Source organism: Gorilla gorilla, chromosome 21 (assembly GCF_029281585.2).
Source record: "Gorilla gorilla gorilla isolate KB3781 chromosome 21, NHGRI_mGorGor1-v2.1_pri, whole genome shotgun sequence".
Lineage (NCBI taxonomy): Eukaryota > Metazoa > Chordata > Mammalia > Primates > Hominidae > Gorilla > Gorilla gorilla.
Window position 1 is genome coordinate 54,366,324 of NC_073245.2, and position 14,531 is coordinate 54,380,854.

Below are 14,531 nucleotides of genomic sequence, written 5' to 3' on the forward strand. Positions count from 1 at the left end.
CTGTAATTCCTTAATATGAAACAGCCAGTCACACCAAGAAAAGTAGAAAGTGCTTTTCAGGCAGAGGGAACAGCAGGTGCAAAGATGGTCAGGCAGCAACCAAATGACCATATTCAAGGACTGGAGTGATGTGAAGAGGGAAGTAGTGATGGAAGTATCTAGAGCGGATGGGGGAGTCCAGATTATATAAGACATTGCTATTACTGGTTAATGAACTGGGCATTATTCTAAGTGTGATGAAAAACCATTAGAGGGTTTTGGGCAGGGGAATCATCTGATTCATGTATTAAAAAGTACAATCTGGCTCATGTATGGAACACAGGCTCTGGGAGGGGCATGGAGGAAGCAGGGAGATCTGCTAGAAAGTTGTGGCAGTGGCCGGGCGCGGTGGCTCAAGCCTGTAATCCCAGCACTTTGGGAGGCCTAGGCGAGTGGATCATGAGGTCAGGAGATCAAGACCATCCTGGCTTAACACGGTGAAACCCAGTCTCTACTAAAAGTACAGAAAAATTAGCCGGGCATGGTGGCAGGTGCCTGTAGTCCTAGCTACTTGGGAGGCTGAGGCAGGAGAATGGCGTGAACCCGGGAAGCGGAGTTGGCAATGAGCTGAGAGCACGCTACTGCGCTCCAGCCTGGGCGACAGAGCGAGACTCTGTTTCCAAAAAAAAAAAAAAAAAAAAAACAAAAGAAAGTTGTGGCAGTACTCCAGGCAACACATGATGGTACCTTGGACCCTTAGACCGTGGTGGTGGACATATGAGAAGTGATTATTTGCAGGATGTTCAGTTGAATATTGTTGACTTGGGTTGCCTCAGAAGCAGACTCAGAGATAACAAGTCAGGCACAAGTAGTTTGTTTGGGAGGCACTCCCAGGGAGTTTGGGTGGGAGAATGTGGAAGTGGCACAATCAAGGGAATGAAGTCAATATAGAGCACATCAATGAGCAGGTTACCACTGTGGGCAACTGGGGCCTAATCCAATGGGCACATCTCATGCCTTAGAGTTATCCCACCATGGGGTTGGCGCAAAGTTGGGGTAGTTATTGATCAATTCGCATCCAGTATTGGTTGAGGACAACTCTTGGAAACTCCCCAGCATTTCTTCCATGCTCTGTGGGCAGAGTGTGCATATTCTTCTGTCTTGAAGAAGCCCTCAGGCAAAAAGTCACAGGTGCTTACAGGAGGAAGCCATCAGGTGGGCATGCGTGGCAACAGTGAGTGTAGAGTGGATGTGTGCAGGGCACCATCTGCCATAGACGCTGACTGTGAAGGAAGGAGAGGAAAGAAGGCTGACCCTTAGATCATTAGTTTGAAGAACTGAGGGGAGAGAGATGTGATTTATTGAGATGGAGAAGCCTGGGTTAGAAACAGGATTGGGAAGCTAAGAATTAAGTGTTGTGTTTTGGGTACATAAAGTGCTTAGTAGAGTGCCTAGCATTGAATACTACACACTTTTTAAAAAACATGTTCAAAATAACAAAAATGGCAGCCACGTTTGAGATGTCCATTAGACATCCAAGCTGATGTTGAATAGGAAGTTGGACATGGACACCCAGAGCTTAGGGATAGGGAGGAGATAGAAGTCATCAATCAGTTTAAGAGGATGGCAACCACCGATAAGACAGACAAGTCAACAAACATAAGACAATTTACAAGAGGTATGAGTCAAGTGGTATGGAAACACAGGGAAGGGTGCAGTCAGTTATTTCATAGACAGGGAGGATGGGCAGTTAAGGGAGTGGGAACAGCTATAGAAAAGCTGCAGAAGCATGATTATCAGACCATGTTTTGATTACTCTCTCTACCCTAAATTTAGTAGAATAGGCTGAACATCCTGCTCATGCCCTTTCATTGCTTCTGAGACTGAATTTGTAACACCTTCAGTCTACACAGCTCTCTGTCAGCAGTGCAGGAGGAGAACCCACCATTCATTTTAATACACCAGCCTTGCCTTTGCCCATCTATTCCTTACTAGGTCTATCCTAAGCAAGGAGGAACCTGAACCAGGTTGATCAGAAATTCAGCCCCTCAATAAGCCCTGTTTTACTGGCAGGTTCTTAACAGGCCAGTGCTCATGCATGGTTCTACCTTTCTTGCATCTGGTCTCTCAAGTGTTAAGTCAACCTGGGTGAGTCTTTTCCTAGAGTTGGAGTTGGAATGCTTTTTCTGTAATGGGCAAACTAGAAAGAAGTTTGGGCTTTGTTAGTTGTGTAGTCTCTGTTGCAACAACTCATACTCAACTCTACTGTTGTAGAGTGGAAACAGTCACATATAAAAAGCAAACAAATGGTCATGGCTATGTTCAAATACATCTCTATTTACAAAAATAGGTGTTGGGGCCAGACGCAGTGGCTCACGCCTGTAATCCCAGCACTTTGGGATGCTGACGTGGGTGGATCAAGAGGTCAGGAGTTCAAGACCAGCCTGGCCAATATGGTGAAACCCCATCTGTACTAAAAATACAAAAATTAGCTGGGCGTGGTGACACATGCCTGTACTCTCAGCTACTCAGGAAGCTGAGGCAGAAGAATTGCTTGAACCCAGGAGGTGGAGGTTGCAGTGAGCCGAGATCACGCCACTGCACTCCTGCCTGGGTGACAGTGAGACTTTGTCTCATAGATAGATAGATAGATAGATAGATAGATAGATAGATAGATAGATAGATAGATAGATAGATGTTGGGCTGGATTTAGCCTATGGCTATAGCTTGCTGACCTTTATTCTAGAAGCATGACTATGATCCTCATCTATGCAGTGGCTGAGTAGGTGGAATTAGTGCTCATTCTGCTACCTAGCAACTGCAGATTCATTAGAGGGCACAGGAAGGAGTTCCTTTCCTGGGCTTCTCAGGCTGAGCCATGTTCTACAACTTAGCCTTTCTTAGGTTTTAGATTGGGGTAATAAAGTGCCTTCCTAGCTATTAATGGGTCATAATTTTGTTCTTTCTGTGTCCAACACCCTTAGACAAACATCCTGGAAGGGAAGCAATACAGGTGCTAGGTTTTGGGCACCAATCTCTGACCTAAATCTGGGTATGGCAAAAATGTTATAAGGATAGGTAAGTGCTCATTTTACAAATGTGGGGCTTATCTCTCACTTTTCTCCTCTTGTTCTTTCTCCTTCTTCTCCTTTTCCTATTTCTCTTCTCGCTCCTCATTCTACCAAACCTTGCATCCATCTTGCCACCAGTTTAGGCCATCTCTAGGTGGAAGATGCTTCTAGCTACTGCAGGTAACTCTTAGAACTCAGATTCCAGCCCTAGCCTCCTCCTCTATCCCAGCCAGGTAACTCCATCTCCTCCAGGCAACTTGCCAGGTCTGTTCTCTGTATGTGAAGGGAGGTTGCTGCTCTCAGTGGTAGCACTGGATTTCTGGATGTCAAAGCTGATCTACTGAGGGTGGATTTTGTACCTGAAACCCTCTGTGATAAAAGCCAATTGTTCAACCAAACATGTCCCCCTGAAAGTGGGGTGAAGCCAAAAGCAGGATAGCATGACTGTTTTCATACTAATTTTTTGAAAAAATAATTGCGTTGAGTACTTGCCATGTGCCAGGGTTTGGGTTACAATTAGCTTTAGGTCTCTTTATGACTACACATTAGAATCACCTGGGCAGGTTTTACAACTCCCAGAGCCAAGGTCCTTCTCAAGACCAATGAAGTCAGACTCTCTGGGGTGGGACATAGGCATTGGTAGTGTTTAAAACTCCCCAGCTGATGCTATTATGCAGCCATAATTTTTGCAAATAGTGACTTTAAAATATTTTCCCATGAGTCTCCTCATTGGTTCCTTTTGTTTTGGGTTTGTCCCCTCCAATCCATTCTCCACTGTAATCAGAAAGATCTTTCTAAAATGTGAATAGGACCCAGTGATTCCTCTTGCCATTGCCTTCAGGATAAATTTCAAACTCTTTAGTGCAACATCCTTAATGACTTCACCCCAAATGCCCCTGCAGCATCACTTCTTGCTCTTATATCTATCCTACCAGTTATAAGGTGTTTAAAATTTATAAGACTTTTCGCATGCTGTTCCCTTTACCTGAAATTCCCTTCCACCTGAGTCTGTCTGACAAACTCCTACATATCCTTCAAAACTCAGCGTAAGCATCTTCTTTGTGGAATCTCTGTTCACTCTCCCTCACCCCACTGCATCCCCAGGTAAAGCCAGTTACTTCTATTATTAGATGGATTTCTTTGCATCTAATAATTTAACTCTGTTTCTCAACTTGGTCATAGGCTTCTTCAAGGAAAGGCTAGCATCTTTGTCACGACTGTATCTCCAGAACCCGATGCTGGCTCTATACTTCAGATGTGCTTGAAAGACCTATTTAGGATGAATGAATGAGTGGAATAATTAGTGAATGAGGTGGCTTCTGTGCTTTCAGAGGGCAAATATCCTGGGATCTTAGAGGTGTCAGTGACCTTGAAAATTGCCTAGTTGTGTTCCCATCCACAATGGACTTCCAAGCAGCTGATAAGTGGATCCATAGCATCTATCACTTGGATACCCTCCATGACAGATAGCTCACCACTTCTCCAACTTTTGGCCTCACTTTTGGACAGACTCGCCAGAGTTTTTTCTTTACTCAACCTCACTGCACTTTGCCTATGCCATCTCATGGGGCCCCACAGAATAAATGTGTGCCCTTTCCCTGTCCTGTGACATCCTGCAGATATTTCATGAAAGTTTCTTCTGTTCACTCCCAGAATCCTTGAATGGCAGTTTGGGGTCCTCTCACCATCAACAAACACCATGCCTTCCAGGAGACACCCCAGCATGCACCTATCCCTAGACAATCCTAAACCGAACAAAACAGTTGTGATAAGTGGGTGGCACTTCATGGGAAACCACACAGGCCCTGTCATGGTCCTGGGAGCCTCTGTCTCCCTTAGTGGGGGCTAAAGTGGACCGAGTGGGCCTGGGGGCTGTGATGATGTTGATAAAAGCAGAAGAGGGATGCCTAATAGAGCCTCTGGGAGGGAGTGGTAATGACACCGTAATTGGCAGACTTTGATCACACATCCATTTCCCTTTTTAGGGAGCTACAATCTAATAAGGGATAATCTCTTGAAGCAAAAAAAATATGAGGGGGAAAAGTATGAAAGAGAGACTCATTTCCATCTTCAAAGTGAGCAAGCTGAGGGCATTATTTTTCCATTAGTGGCTAGTTACAGTAGATTGACCAGGGAATGGTGGCAGTCATTAGGCGCTAATCACATTCTTTTGAAACCAAAATTGCCATCTCATTATATTCATCCATTATCAATCTCCGCTTTCCTTTTCTCATTCTCTTCTCCTGAGAGTGCTGGGCCCTATTTTTACATTCCTCTCTGAGTGTGGAAATGTTTCCTACTCTTCAACAGTGTTGCTTTTCCAAGGCAGTCATTTTTTTTTTTTTTTTTTTTTTTAGTTCAAAAGATGTATTTGGGGATGTCCTTATCCCTGGAGAGCTGCGCCGTGGTATTTATAGAATCCTCAAAAGTCAGATTTGGAAGGATCTTTTGAGAAAATTATTGACTCATTTTATAGATCAGCAAAGTGAGGTCCCGAGACAGGAAATGACTTGCCCAAGAATATACATTGAGTCTGTCCCCACTCCCTCCCTCGCTCACTTCCTTCCTTCCCCAGTGACCATCTGGATGCCAGGTGCTGGGATAGACAGGGACCCGGGCAAGGGACTAGATAGGGTGGTGTGGGCAGAACTCTGAAAAGGGGAGATCTGAGAGGGAGAAAAGCAGCCCCTGAATTCTGGGAGCTGACCTGGCACTCACAGGTAGGCCTTGGTGCTCTCCTGCTGAACGTGGACAATTGCACGGAAGACCAACCACAGGCAAGGCTGCTCTGAGGCCACGATGGAACAAGACAAAAGCAAGTTGTATCTGGATGCAGACAAAGATATGAACATTGTCCAAGCCAAAAAAATGACCAAACACCTCCGTATTCTGGTTAATATGAGCGACCTGATTCTTTGCCAATTACAGCTCTAGCCTCTATCTGATCTTCCCTTCTTATAGGTAAGATGTATTAAGATATCCAATCATACCACTTCCCAGTGTGTCCAACCTAAAACAAAGCCTCACCTCCTTAGGGCCTCTTTCAAATCAGCAAACACAGCCCACATTCTGAGTCCTTCCTAACATCCTCTTCCTGAAATGTCCCACAGGAATGCACACTTTCAGGTATGCATTCACTTCATTGCAACAAGTGATAAACCCAACTTGTTCACCTCCAGGAGGTGTGTCCCTGCTGATCTCTGGCCAATACATTTCAGCTAAAAACTAAATGATAAGCAGATGCCGGCTTTGGTGAGAGCTGGGGAAAGAATGTTCCATTCAGAGGGAACAGCAAGTGTGGAGGCCCTGGGATGGAATGAGCTTTTTGTGTTCTAGAGCCTCTAGAAAGGGAGGCTCTCCAGAGCAGAGAGAATAAGAGGAGGATGACAAATAATGTGGATTTGGCTTGGGGTTGGGGCAGGGTGTTCAATCAAGGTTTTGTGGACCAAGGACAAGAACGTGAGTTTTATTATAATTCAATGGGAATGTTTTGGATTTTTTTTTTTTTTTTTGAGATGATGGAATTTCCCTCTTGTTGCCCAGGCTGGAGTGCAATGGCATGATCTCGGCTCACCACAATGTCTGCCTCCTGGGTTCAAGTGATTCTCCTGCCTCAGCCTCCTGAGTAGCTGGGATTACAGTCCTGTGCCACCACACCTGGCTAATTTTTGTATTTTTAATAGAGACGGGGTTTCTCCATGTTGGTCAAGCTGGTCTTGAACTCCTGACCTCAGGTAATCTGCCTGCCTCGGCCTCCCAAAGTGCTGGGATTACAGGCGTGAGCCACCGCGCCTGACCCAGAAACTTTTTAAGAGGGGGAGGCTGAGCTAGTGCCAGCATCATGATAAATGGCAGACAGTGCTTGTCACTGGAACCTTCTTTATCCTTGATGATATGCTTTATAGATTTTAGAATAAAATTATCATCTGGTACCCGCCCCAGACTAACTCTCCCTGCGAGTGCAACCCACCCTCCTATCCACAGAGCTGAGCCCGTGGGAGGCTCAGACCACATGACCACAAGTCACAGACTTCTTGTGTTCTGCTGTGCTGACTCAGTCCATAGGACTATGAAATCTACCTCAATGTCCCACTTAGTACGTTATTTTTCTGCTAGAACTGAGAATGATCGCTGATGCCTGTGTGGCTGATTTTTTCTTCTACCTGGCTCTACTAAGCCAAACCAACAGAAGCTTGCCATCCTTCTTTAGACACTCTTCTTTGCACCTAAGCCTTTCTGAGTTATGCCTAAAATAGTAAGATGTCAAAACACAAAGCTTCCTAGAGCAGCTCACTCCCAATTCAAGGCTGAGGGCGTGTCAGCCCATTTCATTTACCCATTTACCTCCTATCCTCAGCAGATTCTGTCATTTGCAATGCCCCCCTTCACTCTCCTTTGCTTGACTGTATCCCTGGAGATAATTGGATATGTTATGCCCTAGGGTGCAGCAAAACCAGGCCAGGGATCGCTGATGAGGCAGTTCCTGGCTGATGCTCCAGGGCACAGCCACCTCCATGTTCAGTCCAGGCTGCCAGGATTTCCCCACACCCCTGCCCAGCACTGTACTCTCCTGGTGCAGGGAACACTCTGGAGAGTCTTCAGCAAGGAGGCACCATTTTACCTGGGTCTTTCCTTCATTCGTCTTGTCAAGAAATACACTTGCACACTAACTGTGTATACGAGTCAGGGAAAAGGCAGAGCTTTGCAAAAGGCAGACAGACTAAAATGTTTGAATATTTTTACTGCAAATAAGTTCACCACTTCGAGCGTCAATAAACGTTTCTGAAAAGAGTCAATAATACATCCTGAAGGTTATGGGTGGGGAAGGATTTAACTATACAGAAGTAACGCAAGGTAACTTTTTGGTTGATGAAATTCTCATGTGTCCTGATTGTGTTGGTGTTTAAACGACTCTATTTATTAAAACTCATAAAACTGTACACTCTCCCAAAACTAATTTTATAGTATGTAAATTTTAAAAAATGGAAAATAACACACCCCACGGAATTTTGTGATGATCAGTGACTACCCGAGACAATACCCATAGCACCTGGCACAATGCCTGGTACACAGTAGGTGCCCAGAATCTTCCATCTTCCATATCCTCTTTCCCAGGGATATAATGTTGAGCCTTTTTGGTCCACTTGTAGAAATCATTCTCTTGCCATCTTCAGTCAAAAACATCAAGGATTTTTTTTTTTTTTAAATTTTACTTTAAGTAAGTTCTGGGATACATGTGCAGAACGTGCAGGTTTGTTACATAGGTATACATGTGCCATGGTGGTTTGCTGCACCTATCAACCTATCATCTAGGTTTCAAGCCCCGCATACATTAGGTATTTGCCCTAATGTTCTCCCTCCCTTTGTCCCCACCCCCACCCCCTGACAGGCCCTGGGGTGTCATATTCCCGTGTCCATGTGTTCTCATTGTTCAACTCCCACTTATGAGAACAGGTGGTGTTCGGTTTTCTGTTCTTGTGTTAGTTTGCTGAGAATGATGGTTTCCAGCTTCATCCATGTCCCTGCAAAGGACATGAACTCATTCTTTTCTATGGCTGCATAGTATTCCGTGGTATATATGTGCCACATTTTCTTTATCCAGTCTATCATTGATGGGCATTTGGGTTGGTTCCAAGTCTTTGCTATTGTAAATAGTGCTGCAGTAAACATATGTGTGCATATGTCTTTATAGTAGAATTATTTATAATGCTTTGGGTATATACCCAGTAATGGGATTGCTGGGTCAAATGGTATTTCTCGTTCTAGATCCTTGAGGAATCGCCACACTGTCTTTCACAATGGTAGAAACATCCAGTTTCTTTTTTCTTACAAGGGCAAAGATGGGAACTCTCTGAAACATCTATTCTGGTTTGCCTCAGACCAAAGGGATTCCCAGGATGTAGGACTTTCAGTTTTAAAACTGGGACCGTTTTGGGAAAATTGGGATAAGCTGGTCCGTCTAGGTATAGGTAAAATAGCATTTAGGGAATGGGAATGTTTCATAATCTGTTGGGAGCCTAAAGTCTGGTCTCTATTGTGGTCCACGGGTTCAGTTAACACATTTACTGATGTCGATGGTCAGCTTGTGGGTGACAAGGGAATCACAGCTCTGCAGGTTGTGCACAATCGAAGAGCATTGCATCTATGGGAGCACCATGCATACGGCAGAAATTTTAGGGTTTCCATATTTATTATGAACATTTTCTGGAAGGTGACAGTCAAATATCTTGAGACAGGTGCACCTTTTGTTATTTCACTCTAAGGTGCTGTAGGAGTTAGTGGTGGCCTTGGCAGAGGCCAAGCTTTCAACAAATTCCATCTTCTGTGCTGAAAAGCACAAGACTTAGGGATTATAAATGTGGACAGAGAAGGCAGGAGAGGATGACTAATGACGTCTACTCAGAGTGGCATCAGGAGAGCAAATATTATTGCATACCATGTCACTAAATAGACAGTAATTTATGAGTTCTGCTGGTGAAGCTAAGTAGAAAATCAGATTGCAGCAAGATGGGGGTATTTGTCTGTGACAGGAACTTTGATCAAGGCAGAGAAGTTGAGTGCATGTCTGCATGTAGACTCACAAAGCACTCTTTAAAAGGCCCAATTAAAAGCTACAAGTTCTCCTTTAGATGACAAATTCCCTGCCTTCAAGAAGTCTATATAGCTTAATGGGAAATCTCAGGCGAGGGTACCTCTATTCCTCCCAGCTGTGAGTCTACAATCTTGGGGATCCCCATAACTCACTTCAGGCTACAGACTTCCAGCTGTCTACACCCGTCTCCATGGTCATGCATGAGCTTCTGGGTGGCTGATTCCAGACCAGCAACTCACCTCTAAACTTGCAGCCAGCTATGGTGAAGAGGCAGACTGCCAGGGGCCATGCTCATAACCTTGGTAACTCTTTTCAAGAAAACTGTGCAACGGGTGTAAGATTCCTATTAAATCTCCCCAACTAGTTTCATTTCTCCTTTCATAGGCAGGCATCTTTGTTTCTCCTAAAAAAAATTGGCTGCAGCATTTTAATCGTTTCGTTTCTTGCTTCCAAGCTTTGCACATGTAGTTCCCTCTTGTACACAACCTTCTCCTCTACCCATCTTCTTCTACTTTTCTCTAACTCGGAGTCTTATCTTTTCTGAAACTTCTGATAGCTTTTGGCAACAAGAAGTGGCAAAAAGCAAATGTGTCTCCAAAGCATTTGAACTAGAGTTCTGTTACATCATTACATGGTGGGGCAAGACCACGAGCTTTCTTTAAAGTAGCATCTTTATTTTCTTTATTTATCTTTCTATCTCCAGTGCCCAGTGTTAGGTGCACAATAAATACTCAATGAGTGTTTCTGGCCAGATTAGTGTTCATAAAATAGAAGCATATACTATCAGCCTTTAGAATTTCATGCTAAGCCTGTAGTCAAACATTTCACAGATGAAAATGAGACCCAGAGAGGGGAGAGTCTTGCCCAAGACCACCCAGAGTCTCAGGAGCAGACTGAGGACCAGGTTTTGACTCTTGGTCAAAGGATTTTTCTATAGTACCACCTGAAAATTGCTCACTTGGTTGGGGGAGATCCTGTATTAAATACACAAAAAACCCACCATGTGCTCTGTTAGAAACAACATTGTAAGTAGAACAATAAAAATAGGCTAAAAGGGAAAGACTGAGTCTCTTCCCTTTTCCCTTAATGGGGAATCTCACATGAGGGTACCTCTATTCCTCCCAGCTGTGAGCCTACAATTTTGGGGATTCCCCATAACTCACTTCAGGCTACAGACTTCCAGCTGCCTACACGTGTCTCCATGGTCATGCATGAGCTTCTTGGTGGCTGACTCTAGGCCAGCAACTCTTCTCTACACTTGCAGCCAGCTACAGTGAAGAGGCAGACTGCCAGGGGCCATGATCATCACCTTGGTAACTCTTCCAAGATCCTAGATCCCTCCAAGATCCTTGGTAACTCTTCCATGATCATAACCATAGTCTCTTCTATGTGAGCTCTTTCCTGCTGGAAAACTCCCAAGTTTGAAACCACAGGGGTCACTGATGGCTTTTGGCCACTCCCTATAATGGCCTATTGTCTTTTTTCAATCTGGAGGTGGGGTGGAGTGGAGTGAAACGAGCAGGTGGAGCCCAGGTATTCCTGTTTTGGTCATTATGAGTTCCCAGAGTTGAAGAACCCCATGGATTTCCCATTCATGATTTGGGCGTGGGCCAGTAATTCCTCATGCCCCTCCCTAAAACCATGCTCATCTGCAAATTGAGGAGCTGAACCAGAACCTTTCTGGGGTTGCCTGTGGTGGGATATTCTGTCATCCCTCTGTTACCAACTGAGGAGAACAAACCTTGTGGGAGAAGCAGAGGTGTCCTCAGACACCGCTCAGGGGGCTCTGAGCAGAGAAGGGAGCACCTGGGGTGACCTGAAACTTCCATCTCTGTAGTTATACCCCATTCAAAAGCTGCCTGCCTGCCATCACCCCATCACCCACAGATGACTAAGAACAAGATGGCAACACAGGCCTTCCCCACAAAAGCCATACATATGGCATGTCCGTCCTGAGCTGGAAAATGAACAAATGTTTGCTCTTCATTAGGCTGCATCATATTCCTCACAGCTGTTCCTTGTTGCTTTAAATAGTCTTAATGGAGCTGTAATAACCAGTACCTTCTGGTTGCCCTACTGGGCTGGTTCCATTCATTATGACGACAGCCTGTCTGGATTGAACTGGGATGAACGTGCTTCTTCCTTCTCTCCAGCACAAAGTCACCTCTTCCAATTCTCCCTTTTCTTCCCTAAACCTGCTGCTCTTCTGACTACCATGGCAGCGGTTACATGGGACACAGACAACTCGGCTCTCCAGCCCACATCTCTTATATTTTGCTGTGATGCTTAGGGTTTTGCTGTGTAACAGGGGAAGGTGGGAGAACTGGAGCTGGGGGGAAGCAGGCTGGGGAGGAGGGAGGACGCTGTGGTTCCGAATCACATGCTTTTGACTTTAATAGGAAGGGTATATGGTTCAGAATCACATGCCCTTTCATCAGCAGGAGTAGACCTGAGGGTTGGCAGAGCATGCCAGGGGATGGGTCTGTGGGCACATGCTGGGGACTCCATGGGTTTTCTTAGTGGTTCTCAGCTTTAAAAGTACATTCACATCAACCGGAGGGCTTAGAAAACACTGAAGTATATATCCCACCCCCAGTGATTCTGAAATGTGGCTGTACACTGAAGTATACATCCCACCCCCAGTGAAACTGATCTGAAATGTGGCCTGAGCATTGGTGTTTTTTAAAACTTCCCCAGGTAATTCTAATGCGCAACCCAAATTGAAGGCCTCTGACTGAGGCTCAGATCTATCTGGCGGGTGAAGTTAATTTGTCTTGGGCCTCCTTGAGCTCCTAGGAGCCCAAGGCCTTTGGCCAATTGTGGTTTATAGAACTTGAGACATAACCATGGAAGCGGTAGCCCCAGATAGTGAGGTCCCATGCGACCATCAGTGGGAGGGAGGCCCAGCTGGCTCGGCCAATTGGTTCTTATTTAGACTCCCAGAATATCAGTGACAGAAGGGTTATTTGGATCACTTTGACAAACCCCTTTGCTCCCACTGCATAAATGTGGAAATGGAGGCCCAGAGGAGAGTGACCTGCCTAAGGTCACCTGAATACTTAATGAATGTTATAGGACTTGATTCCAGGCATTTTGACTCTTCAATTCAAGACAGTTCATACATTATTTCAAATAATTGAACTTAAAATATATATTGAGAGACTCAAGTTTTCATGCCAATGAGAACAAGCTGATTTTATGGCTCTACACGCAGAAAAAGCGCGTAGGCTTGTCTGGGCTCTGGGCCCAGTCTCCTGGTTTGGGCAGCCCCATATTTTCTTTGAATTACTGTCCCAGCCGCCTACCTGCCTCTGTTGTCCCTGCTCTGATCTCTACAAGATCTAAAATGCAAATCTACTTTAGAAAGTCCTGCTCTCTTCGATGGCTCCAGTGGCTTCTTGATTACAATCCAAAGTCATTAGTGTAACAAATACTCATCTTTTGCTTCATCCTGGCCCCTGTTGACAATTTCAGCCCCATCTCCCTCCATGCTTCCTCCCAAACCGTTTCTGGTTCCCCTCACTCAACCTGCTGTGCCCACTCCTGTGCCATAGCTTATGCTAGCCGCTCTGCCTGGAACTCCCTTCCCTTCTTTAATTTGGTTCTTCCTACTTCTCAAGCTTTGGTTTAGGCGTTATGTCTTCCAGAAAGCCACTGGCTATTTACCTTTAGGCTGGGTTAATGCATCCCACCCCCAAGGATTCTCATAGCTCTGGATATACCTCTATGGTGGCATTTTTTGGCTCTAAGAATAGGCTCTACGTTCCCTAGCAGGCAAGGGCTCTATTTCAGTTCCCAGAGCCTAGTACAGTGTCTGTACCCTGGAAAATGCTCCCATATCTTAAAGTTGAAATTCTGAAAGGCCTGGTCCTAGGTCCTTGTCTCTGTCTATACTCACTTGCTTGGTGACCTCACCCAGTCTTGTGGCTTTAATCATCTATAGGCCAATAACTCCCAAAGCTTTCTCTCTAGCCCAGGCTTCTTTACCAAATTCCAACTTCATAGATCCAACTACCTTCTTGCCACATGGAGACACTAATATGTCTAATGGACATTGCAAACTCAATTTAACATGAAACTACTGATTGTTCCGGCTCTGCTTTAATTGAGCATCCCCATTTCCATTAGAGGCAGCTCCATCCTACCAGTGGCACAAACAACAGCCTTGGAGTTACCCTTAATTCCTTTTGTAACATACACCATGTGTTAGGAAATGCTGTTGGCTCCATCTTTTAAATATATTCAGAATCCAACCACATCTCACCACCTCCTCTGCCATGCCCTGAGTCATCGTTGTCTGTCACCTGGGTTACTGCAATGTCCTCTTAACTTGCTTTCACCCTTGCCTTCCTAAGTTCCATTCTCAACACAGTAGCTAGAAGGAAGTAAGGTCAGATCATTAGCACTTGTCTTCTCAAAGCTCTGAGGTGGCTTTCCATTTTAGTCAGAGTAAAAGCCAAAGTCCTTATAACGGCTTGTAATGCATAGCATGGTCAGGTCCCTCTTTATTTCTCCAGTCGAATCTCCTATTACTCTTATCCCTTGCTCACTCTGCCTCTGCCACCCTGGCCTCTTTGCAACTGCTTGTACATGCCAGATATATTACTCTCTGGATCTGGAACTCTCTTCCTCCAGATATCTTCCACCATGTCTATATTCAAGTTTCATCTTCTAATTAAGGACTATCCTTTTATCCTTTTTACTATTGGAACCTCCTCTACTTCATGTCCCTGGAACAAATCTCCCTTCCTTGCTCTATTCTTTCTTTTTCCATGGTACTTGTGGCAGACTGTATTATTATCCAAAGATTTTCTTTTTCTTTTTCTTTTTTTTTTTTTTTGGAGATGGAGTCTCACTCTGTCCCACAGGCTGGAGTATAGTGGCACGAT

At 44.9% G+C, this 14,531-nt stretch overlaps 1 protein-coding gene across 9 annotated transcripts in view; it reads right to left on the bottom strand.

The window, feature by feature from the left end:
• PTPRT (protein tyrosine phosphatase receptor type T) overlaps positions 1 to 14,531 on the bottom strand; it is a 1,110,571-nt gene that overhangs the window by 70,056 nt on the left and 1,025,984 nt on the right. The gene's annotated exons all lie outside the window — the stretch shown is intronic.